Genomic DNA, 11,720 nt, shown 5'->3' on the forward strand with positions numbered 1-11,720 from the left:
TAACAACTACTGGAAAGCATAAATCATTTTATCTGTTAAAACACAAAATTTAATTATCATTTCATTGTTATCACGGTATGTGAACTATATTTTCACTCTCCAGTGATGTGAAGTGACCCTTGGACAGAAATTATACATTCTAAATTCACCTACAGCCAGATAAATCGGGACAAACACAAAATTAATCAAACTAAGTCAAACAGCAGCGAGAATCAATCAGTTCCAGGATGACCCAAATTTTCTTACACCTTGACTTCCAGCCAATGCCTGCGCATTATATATCTCTCTTGAAAATGTCAACAATGAAGGGTTTTGGCACCAACACATTGAATGCTTTGAATCCAGCTAATAACCACATGTAGATATTTGTCATAAAGTTATTAATCATTAGGCGGCGCGGTGGCACAGTGGTTAGCACTGCTGCCTCACAGTACCAGAGACCTGGGTTCAGTGCCCACCTCAGGTGACTGTCTGTGTGGAGTTTGCACATTCTCCCCGTGTCTGCGTGGGTGTGCTCCAGTTTCCTCCCACAATCCAAAAATGTGCAGGTTAGGTGAATTGGCCATGTTAAATTGCCCGTAGTGTTAGGTGAAGGAGTAAATGTAAGGGAATGGGTCTGGGTGGGTTGCGCTTCAGTAGGTCCGTGTGGACATGTTGGGCCAAAGGGCCTGTTTCCACACTGTAAGTAATCTAATCACTTTCCAAATCATGGAAAATATATCAATGGTCTTGAACTCAAAGTAATCACTGCACATAAAGCCATAAGATGGTCTTCAAGGCCACCTGATAATTGTTCAGTGAAAAACCTTTTGTCAGTTTCATATTGTTCTCAGGATAAGTAAACACATCAGACATCACGCTATCACATCATCCCAAAGGTATGCAATAGATACCTTCTTATAATTTACACACAACATGTTCCCATGCCAATAATCATACTTCATTATTTGTGACTGAGGATGCTGATAGTAACATGTATCGGGATAAAGGAATTCCTAAATATAGGCGAGTTTTCTGATAAGTTCCCTCCAGTCATCATGTTAAGAAAATGTAATTGTGGCTAAGTACATTGTGAGCGGATCCCCATTAAACCTTTTCACGTGTTTACTCAGAGACACGATTGAAACATTTCCTCTATAAATGCTGTTGACTGTATTTCGCTATAATAACCATGTTCCTTATCGATTTATTTTCTGTGTAATGCTGACACAAATGTCTGAATATTGATGACATGGAAAATTGAATGGATTATATATTGTATTTCTACAGAAGAAAAGCTGAGACAGCAAGTACAGATTGCAGGAGTATCTGAGAATGTTGAATGACAAAACAGTTCTGATCAATAATCACTGCATATCGAATGTAATTTCCAAACCATCATGCCAGCATTCTAGTTCTCAGCTCATTGATACTAATTACTGTGTCATCGATATCAGAGCAAACTCGTTTGGAAATATTGAATCATTTAATGTGTCAGCATTCTAAAATAAATTACCAATTCATTGTTAGACCAACATCACACAATAATTCTGTTTAAGTTTAGCAACAAATATCATGAGATTCACATTTCAATTTAAACCATTATTTCTTCGTGCCAATTTTACAAAGGAAAATGGATCTTTTTTACAGGTCAACACATCCATGAACCAAGCAATGATTCCTCATCCAACACTCACAGGAAATATCTGATGCCTTCTCATTTGAATGTTCACAGAAATCATTGGATTAATATTTGGCATTAAAATGAAGATACGTCTAATTGTTTTAGACTCCAATAATTAATGTTCATATCTACATGTTACAGATCGCAATATGAAGTTTCTAATTATTTTAAGTTTGCAGTGACCTGTTTTAAGACAAATTTTTCCTTATATCTAATATTTAATCACTGATAAAATCCAGTATATTTGGCTTTAAGTGTGGAATTAAGTCTCAGTGACGTAGGCATATTGCACGGTATTGTTCTCTAATGGTAGTGAATGCAGATTTGTATTTTAATACTGAAATCCTGGTTGGTTTGCTGTTGGAGGGGTGCCCTGCCCCATCTGGAATCGAATGGCCTATGTTGGCTCATACAAAATGTCCGACACACAAAAAGACGCAACCTGCTTTAGAATTAGAACACAAGATGGCGGAGGAGAGATAAACTAACAGTTTGTTCCAATCTTGATGAAAGAAAATAATCTTTTGTAAAATCCTACTCCAAGTCCATCAGTATGCCAGTCCAGACCGTAATATTCCAGACAGTAATAAGAACATGCCAGATACAGAAAAACGACCAACCCTGACCTTCATTAACAAAAGAATAATTGTCCCAGTGAATGAATAAACACCAGCTGCAGGGTACAGCCCAGTTAACTTTCACAGCAGCTATCAGGGCAACAGACAGGGTTCATTTGTCAGAAACAGTTACTATTTTAAAGTTGCTCAGAACATTAAAAAAAAACTTCTAATTGCAGATTCTTGAGAATTGTGGACAAGGCAGAGTGCGAGGCTGGAAGGAGTGTAATAATTAACTTTGTAAACTGAAGAAATAAGATAAATTGAGAAATACCAATGCCAGGAGATTTTAGGACCTTTTAAACATCATGAAACAATAGGAAGCTGGGGCTATCCATAACAATGTCTTTCTGAGATTAGGTGTTCTACAGGATCGGGTGTCTGTATAAGGAGGGAAGGACAGTAACCACATTGCATGTGTGTACAATTACTGCTTTTTACTGTACACGTTACAGTGTGTCATGGACCTACATTCTGAGATTGGCCTTGGGGGATGATTCCTGCAAGGCAGTCAAAAAAGTTCCCCCACAGTAGGCTACACAAACTGCAGAGGAATGGGATTGTGGGAGATACAGCAGTTTGGAACAGTAATTGGCTTGATGAAAGAAGATAGAGGGTGGTGGTTGATGGGAAATGTTCATCCTGGAGTCCAGTTACCAATGGTGTACCGCAAGGGTCGGTGTTGGGTCCACTGCTGTTTGTCATTTTTATAAACGACCTGGATGAGGTCTTAGAAGGGTGGGTTAGTAAATAAGGTTGGTGGAGTTGTGGATAATGAGGAAGGATGTTGTAGGTTACAGAGAGACATAGATAAGCTGCAGAGCTGGGCTGAGAGGTGGCAAATGGAATTTAATGTGGACAAGTGTGAGGTGATTCACTTCGGTTGGAGTAACTGTAATGCAAAGTACTGGGCTAATGCTAAGATTCTTGGTAGTGTAGATGAGCAGAGAGATCTCAGTGTCCAGGTACACAGAACCTTGAAATTTGCCACCTAGGTTGACAGGGTTGTTAAGAAGGCATGCAGTGATTTAGCTTTTATTAATAGAGGGATCGAGTTCTGGAACCATGAGGTTATGCTGTAGCTGTACAAAGCTCTGGTGCGGCCGCACTTGGAGTATTGTGTACAGTTCTGGTCACCATATTATAAGAAGGATGTGGAAGCTTTGGAAAGGGTGCAGAGGAGATTTACTAGGATGTTGCCTGGTATGGAGGGAAGGTCTTACAAGGAAAGGCTGAGGGTTTTGAGGCAGTTTTCGTGAGAGAGAAGAAGGTGGAGAGGTGACTTAATAGAGACATATATGATAATCGGAGGGTTACATAGGATGGACAAGTAGAGCGTTTTCCAAGTATAGTGATGGGGAGCACAAGGGGGCATAACTTTAAATTGAGGGGTGATAGATATAGGACAGATGTGAGAGGTAGTTTCTTTACTCAGAGAGTAGTAAGGGTATAGAATGCTTTTTCACCACCTCCAAATGGACCCCACCACCGGGGATATACTTCCCTCCCCTCCCCTATCAGCGTTCCGAAAAGACCACTCCCTCCGTGACTCCCTCGTCAGGTCCACGACCCCCACCAACCCAACCTCCACTCCCGGCACCATCCCCTGAAACCGCAAGAAATGCAAAACGTGCGCCCACACCTCCCCCCTTACTTCCCTCCAAGGCCCCAAGGGATCCTTCCATATCTGCCACAAATTCACCTGCACCTCCACACACATCATTTATTGCATCCGCTGCACTCGATGTGGCTTCCTCTATATTGGGGAGACAGGCCACCTACTTGCGGAATGTTTCAGAGAACACCTCTGGGCTACCCGGACCAACCAACCCAACCACCCCGTGACTCAACACTTCAACTCCCCCTCCCACTCCACCAAGGACATGCAGGTCCTTTGATTCCTCCATCGCCAGACCATAGCAACACGACGGTTGGAGGAAGAGTGCCTCATCTCCCGCCTAGAAACCCTCCAACCACAAGGGATGAACTCAGATTTCTCCAGTTTCCTCATTTCACCTCCTCCCACTTTGTCTCAGTCAAATCCCTCGAACTCAGCACCGCCTTCCTAATCTGCAATCTTTTCCTGACCTCTCCTCCCCCACCCCATTCCAGCCTTATACCCTCAACTTGACCTCCTTCCACCTAGCGCAATTTCAATGCCCCTCCCCCCAAGTCCCTCCTCCCTACCTTTTATCTTAGCCTGCTGGACACACTTTCCTCATTCCTGAAGAAGGGCTTATGCCCAAAACATCAATACTCATGTTCCTTGGATGCTGCCTGACCTGCTGCGCTTCTCCAACAACACATTTGCAGCTCTGATCTCCAGTATCTGCAGTCCTCACTTACTCCTATGGAATGCTTTGCCTGGAACTGTAGTAGATTCGCCAACTTTAAGTACATTTAAGTTGTCATTGGACAAGCATATGGACCTACTGGAATAGTGTAGGTTGGTTGGGCTTCAGATTGGTATGACAGATCGGCACAACATCGAGGGCCGGAGGGCCTATACTGCAATGTAATATTCTATGTTCTATGTTAACTTGTTGCAGCATAGGTAAACATCTTCCACTTCCCAGAGTTCTGTCTGCCTCCTGAGTCTTCATTCAGTGGAAAACACTCATACAGTTATGCTGACATTTCAGTTCAATACCAGCACTTACTTTCTGTCAAATTATTACTTTCAGAGCAAAATAATTTCCATGTTAAAATTGTTTTACTTTTATGTGTGCAAGAAAACAATGTAGGTACATCCATTTGTTCTTTAGTTCAACTAACACTAAATTTTAATTTATTGGAAACACTACACTGGGGTGAAAAGAACGATTCTTCAGCTCAAATCTCACATTAAATGGCTGTTTCTATTTTTCAAATCCTATGACCTCCAAAACAATATTTATTTAATTTCATAAGCAGAAAAAGAAACTGCTTTTGAAATGTTGAGATAGTTTCTTTTTCTTCCGACATTAGTTGTCAATGAAAAATAATCCCACAATTATCAGTCATTTGGTACGAAATGACTCCTGGGACCAAATGTCATTAACAAAACCCTTCCTTCCCAATCATACTCACTTTCCTGGCCTAATTAGTCTGACCTGCTGTGCTTTAACTGGCAACACATTTTCAGCTCTGATTATTGTCTTCCTAATTCTGACATAAATGTCTAAACATTTGTCACGGTAAAAATGGCATTAATTAAATAGACATGACTCTACAAAAAAAAAAAATCAATTGTTGGTGAGTGTTTCTTAATTATTAAAGCCACCTTTGACGTGTTAATTTTGAGGTTATTAGTATTAATGAATATACAATCGATATCAGAGCAAAGTGCATTCAAAATATTAAGTCAACTTATCTATCAGGATTTTAGAAACAATTATCAATTACAGTAATTACACAACATTTTAGCTTAGAATTTGTAACAAGCGTGTGATTGTCACCTTGCCCATTATGGTTGGGAAAGTTATGAAGGAATCTTGTGCAGCTCTGTTACTGTCTCTGCTACCACACCAGTAGGTATACTGGTATACCAGTAGGTATACCAGTAGGTATTTTCTGATTCGAAAATATCTAAAAATCAATTGAATTGCCTTCCAAATCAATATTCGATATGCTTCCATCTGTTGTTAATTCCAATAATCACAGTATTTGTTATTTACTTTTTTCAGGTCACTAATAACAGAATGTATCTAATTCTCAATCAATATTCCTTGGAAAATATTTGAGAATATTGCAGTCATAAAGATGAAATATACGAAGTAATTATATTCATTGATTTTGTTTTGTTCTGAAGAGCTTAGTTCGGACAACACATAGAACTTGATGCTCCAGTGCTACAAATATTAGAAAATAATATTGTTCTTCTTCAGTAAAATAAACAAATGCCACTTGCTATCATTTATCAATTTTTAGTTATTGATCTGTTTGTGAATTGTGTGAAATGTTTAGTTTTCCACTCACCTATTTATGTTGAATGCAAGATTGAAATGCTGTGAAAATATCAGGGTGTGTTCGTTTGAAAATTGACTTTACATATTTCTCACTTACCTCATTTATTGCATGATGTCTTAAGTGTGTTTTGCTCAGCAATTCTAGTAAATATTTAAAAATGTCTAATCTTAAATAAGATCCTTCACACCCAAATATCAGTCTGTTCCTAATTCATGTAAATACCTTAATTTTATTGAAATCAATGTTAACACAAAACACTGCACATAAAGCAACACAAAGTTCCTTATCACCACCTGATTACTGAGTAAATACGTTATTGTTCCTGAGACTAATAACAACAGTAAGCATTTGTCTACCAATCCCTGCAGTAAGTGCAATTGATACCTTATATTTCAGTCCAGTTGTCAACAATGATTTATATTGTTTCAACCAATAATTCTACTTTATCCTGGACATTGACTGTAATACAAGAACATTGGGAACAAACGTTTTGTCATTCTAACAATTTTTAAGCTTTTTGTTGTGTGCAACAGACAATTCAAATTATAGCCATTTTTGTTGCAAATTCAACAAACGCTTCATTTCAAATTTGTGGAATTCCTACATTTTTGCAAAAAGGTATGCTTCATATTAAAGGACTGCTTTTTCAAATCATGTGTGCTACAAAATGATTATTGCTTTCATTTCATTGTAAGAAAAGAACAGCTTTGATCAGGTCGATTGTTTTTTTGCCGTTTCTATTCCGACGTTATTCATCATTGTACAATAATGACAAAATTATTAAAATTGCTTTATATACCACATGTTGTTGACTACATTGTTTGTTCAATTTCCTGTTCACTTTCATGATCTACTAATTCTCTTCCTAATTCTGACACAAATGTTTAAACATTCATCATAATATTAATCATATAAATCAATGTAACACATCTCTACAAGGAGATCAGTGGATGGAAATTCACGATTCTTGTATAATGTATATTTTTGTGTTGAAAAAGAAGAATCTTGTTCAATAATCACTGCATGGCCTCATTTTTTATCTTCAATCCATAAAACTAGGTACTATTCCTCAGGTTACTGATCTTAATAAATATTCAATCAACATCACAGCAAAGTGCTTTTGAAATATTGAATCATTTTAATTCTTCATGTCCAACACTAATTAGCAAGACATTGTCATTACAATAATGGCACAATTTTTAAGAAAGCCTTTTGAACAAATATAGTAAGATTCACATTTAAATTTAATCCATTGTTGCTTAGTACTAATACTCCAGTGTGAAAATGCATTTATTTTGCAGGTCACCTATCCCACAACAGAACCAATGACTTCCCATCCAACATCATTGCAAATATCTGATGTTTGCTCATTAGAATGATCAGCCTTAATCTCAGCCTTAAAATACAGGGAACTGTAATTACTTTTCACTGAATTAATTCCAGTTCATTTCCAGACATCGCTCAGTCCCATAGCAAAATGAGGTTTCTCGTTATTACTTAATACATTGATAGACTTTGACGATTTAATTGTTATTATCTAATAATTTTTAATACTCATTCAATCCAGTACATTGTGCAAATGTGGAATTACGGCACAGTACATGAACTACTGTAAAGATTTTGCAGGGTACAATGTCACAATCATTGTTAATATTAATTTTTATTTTACCTTTGGAAACATAGTTGAATTCATTTAATTATATTTCACTTCAATGCTAAGATTTATCATGTTTGGAGCACAATAGGACTTAAGGATTTTTCATACAACAAAGTCAAATGATAAAGAATTAACATCTCTTTATTGTTTCATTCAAAAATAACAGTACATTTTGGATTTTTGTAAGTTATATATTTTTGGAAAGAAGGAATGTTGTCTTCAGTCGAATGCTTGCATGGAATCACTAATTCACAGTATCTGCTGTTTATTCTCTTACAGTTCTCAACAAAAGAAATTAACTAGTTCTGCTGGTTCTAAATCCGTGGAAAATATTTGAGAATGTTGTGGTCTTAAAGGTGAAAAGGCGAAGTGATCGTAATGGTCAGTTTTATTTGTTCAAAAGAGCTTGATTCAAACATTTCGAACACATACATTGTCATTCTGCAGTATTTCAAACGTGTAAAACAAGTCACTTTCTTCATTTGTAAAAAAAAATATGCCACTTCCAATTATTCATTAGTCAGCTAATTACCTACGTTTGTTATTAAAAATTGCAATTCGTCTAAATATTGTTATGACCTTTGATCAAATTAAATTTCTAATTAATGTTCATTCGTGAATTTTCTTTTTTTTTTGTTTTCCATTCACCTATTCATATTGAATGTAAATTTGACATGCTTTGACAATATCGGAGTGTGTTCATTTGAAATATGTCTTTGGTGGTGCTGGAATAGCAAAGTATGTCAGGCAGCATCTGAGGAGCAGCAGAAACCACGTTTCAGGCATAAGCCTTCATCACCTTATTGAATTCTTTGAGGTGGTGACCAAGCATGTGGATGAGGGTAGAGCAGTGGATGTAGTGCACATGGATTTTAATAAGACATTTGATAAGGTTCCCCATGGTAGGCTTATGCAGAAAGTCAGGAGGCATGGGATAGAGGGAAATTTGGCCAGTTGGATAGAAAACTGGCTAACTGGTCAAAGTCAGAGAGTGGTGGTAGATGGTAAATATTCAGCCTGGAGCCCAGTTACAAGTGGAGTTCCAGGGATCAGTTCTGGGTCCTCTGCTGTTTGTAATTTTTATTAATGACTTGGAAGAGGGAGTCGAAAGGTGAGTCAGTCAATTTGCAGATGATACGAAGATTGGTGGAGTTGTGGATAGTGAGGAGGGCTGTTGTCGGCTGCAAAGGGACTTAGATATGATGCAGAGTTGGGCTGAGGAGTGGCAGGTGGAGTTCAACCTTGTCAAGTGTGAGGTTGTCCATTTTGAAGGACAAATAAGAATGCGGTATACAGGGTTAACAGTAGGGTTCTTAGTAAGGTGGAGGAGCAGAGGGATCTTGGGGTCTATGTTCATAGATCTTTGAAAGTTGCCACTCAGGTGGGTAGAGCTTGTAAGAAGGCCTATGGTGCAATAGCGTGCATTAGCAGAGGGCTTGAATTCAAGAGTCGTGAAGTGATGTTGTAGCTGTACAGGACCTTGGTTAGGGCACATTTGGAGTACTGTGTGCAGTTCCGATCGCCTCACTTTAGCAAAGATGTGGAAGCTTTGGAGAGGGTGCAGAGAAGATTTACCAGATGTTGCTGGAATGGAGAATAGGTCATACGAGGATTGGTTGAGAGTGCTAAGGCTTTTCTCATTAGAACGGCAAAGGATGAGGGGTGACTTGATAGAGGTTTATAAGATGATCAGAGGAATAGATAGAGTAGACAGTCAGAGACTTTTTTCCCGGGTACAACTAGTGTTATAAGGGGACATAAATTTAAGGTGCAGGGGGGAAGGTATAGGGGGATGTCAGGGGTGGGTTCTTTACACAGAGAGTGGTGGGGGCATGGAATGCGCTGCCTGTGGGAGCGGCAGAGTCAGAATCATTGGTGACCTTAAAGCGGCAATTGGATAGGTACATGGATAGGTGCTTAAGCTAGGAGAAATGTTTAGCACAACATCGTGGGCTGAAGGGCCTGTTCTGTGCTGTATTGTTCTATGTTCTTTGTTCTATCGTGAATCTCCGGCTCCATGGATGCTGCCTGGTCGGCTGTGCTTTTCCACCAGCGCACTTTTGACATAAAAAATATTTGTCTGCTTATTTGGAGCAAATACTCTCTTTTTCCTCGGTAATATAAATTTACTGTGCTTTCTATTCACTCAAGTTCTCATTTTAATAGCTCCACGTTTTCTTCTTAATCTGATACAAATCTCAAAACTCCGGCACAATAAAAGCGATATGAATTATAAATAGCATCTGGACAAGAGAACCAATGAAACAGCTACATAGACCTATTGAACATCCGAGATATTTGAATGAAAAAGCAATGCCTTCCAAATAAAAAATCCCTGCACGTCAGTCTCCTTTTTCAATTCAATAATCCTGCAAATAGCTTATAATTGTCAGTTGATCTCTCTTAATGAGTATCTAATCATTGTCATTGTAAACCACTGAAAAAATTGAAACTTTTATTTGTTAAAATGCAACGATTCATTCTCAATTCGTTATTAAAACAATAAGGAAACATATTTTACCTCTCCACTAAGGTCAAGTGACCTGTGGCCCATAATTGAACATTCTAAATATTCCTAAAGCTTGAGAAATCAAGCTAAAAACATCGAACTAAAGCAAGCATTAGACAAAATAACCAGTTCCAATAAACAGTGGAAAGCCCGGTTAAAGAGCTCACAACCGTTTCTGGAGATCCAGTCACAACCAGACCGAGAGTTAGCTTTGGAGAGTTTTAAGCAGACTTCCTGGCACCTTAACTTGCAGCCAGTGCCTGAGCGTTATACACCTCGCTTGAGAATGACGACAAGTGAAGGGTGTTTGCACGAAACCCATAGAATTCTTAGAATCCAGAATTTCGGTAAAATGTTGTGAAACATTCCCAGATCATGGAAATCAGCTCAACATTATTGAAATCAAAGTACTCTTAATGTTCTTCAAGACCACCTAATTACTGTTCTGTGAAAAACACTTTGTACGTGCTTTATTGTTCTCAGGATGAATAATCACAGCAAACATCACAGTCTCACCGAGCCAAAGATATGTAACAGACACATTATTATAATTTACACACGTTACATCTTTCCCAGACCCGTGATGACACCTTATTACTTCTGACTGAGGAAATTTACTCGAAACATGTATCGAGATGAAGCAAGTCTTAAATATAGGAATCTTTTTCTGATAGTTTCCATCCAAAAAGTATGATAAAAATGTAATTGTGGCTCATTACATTGTCAACAGATCCCCATTAAACGTATTTATCTGTTTATCCGAGACAATATTGAAACAAATAAATTATAAATGCTGTTGACTGTATGTTTCTGTGAAAATAAATCTCCTTATTGACTTATTTTCTTTATAATTTGACACATATGTCTAAATATGATATATGAAAAATTGCATAAATTAAATACAATGCAGTATTTGTCTTTTAATATATTATATTTCTCCAGAAGAAAAGCTAAGAAACCAAGTACAGAAATCTGAAGATCTGAGAATTTGTGAATGACAAACCATTTCTGATCAACGTTCGTTGAATGCTAATGTCTTGCCACATCATCATGGCCAGAATTTGTATTCTCAGCTGACAGATTAAGAAATATCTAGTCAACATCAGAGCAAACCCGTTTGGAAATATTGAATCATTTACTTTTGCCAAAGTTCTAAAATTAATTATCAATTCATTGTCTCTCCAAAAAGCTCACAGTAATTCATTTTAGTTTTGTACAAACATCGTCTAATTGCCATTTTAATTTAATCCATTATTTCTTATTGCCATATTAAAAAGAAATAATAGTATCTCTCATCCAGGTCAGCACAAACACAAACTAACTAAT

Source organism: Hemiscyllium ocellatum, unplaced genomic scaffold, assembly GCF_020745735.1.
Source record: "Hemiscyllium ocellatum isolate sHemOce1 unplaced genomic scaffold, sHemOce1.pat.X.cur. scaffold_667_pat_ctg1, whole genome shotgun sequence".
Taxonomy (NCBI): domain Eukaryota; kingdom Metazoa; phylum Chordata; class Chondrichthyes; order Orectolobiformes; family Hemiscylliidae; genus Hemiscyllium; species Hemiscyllium ocellatum.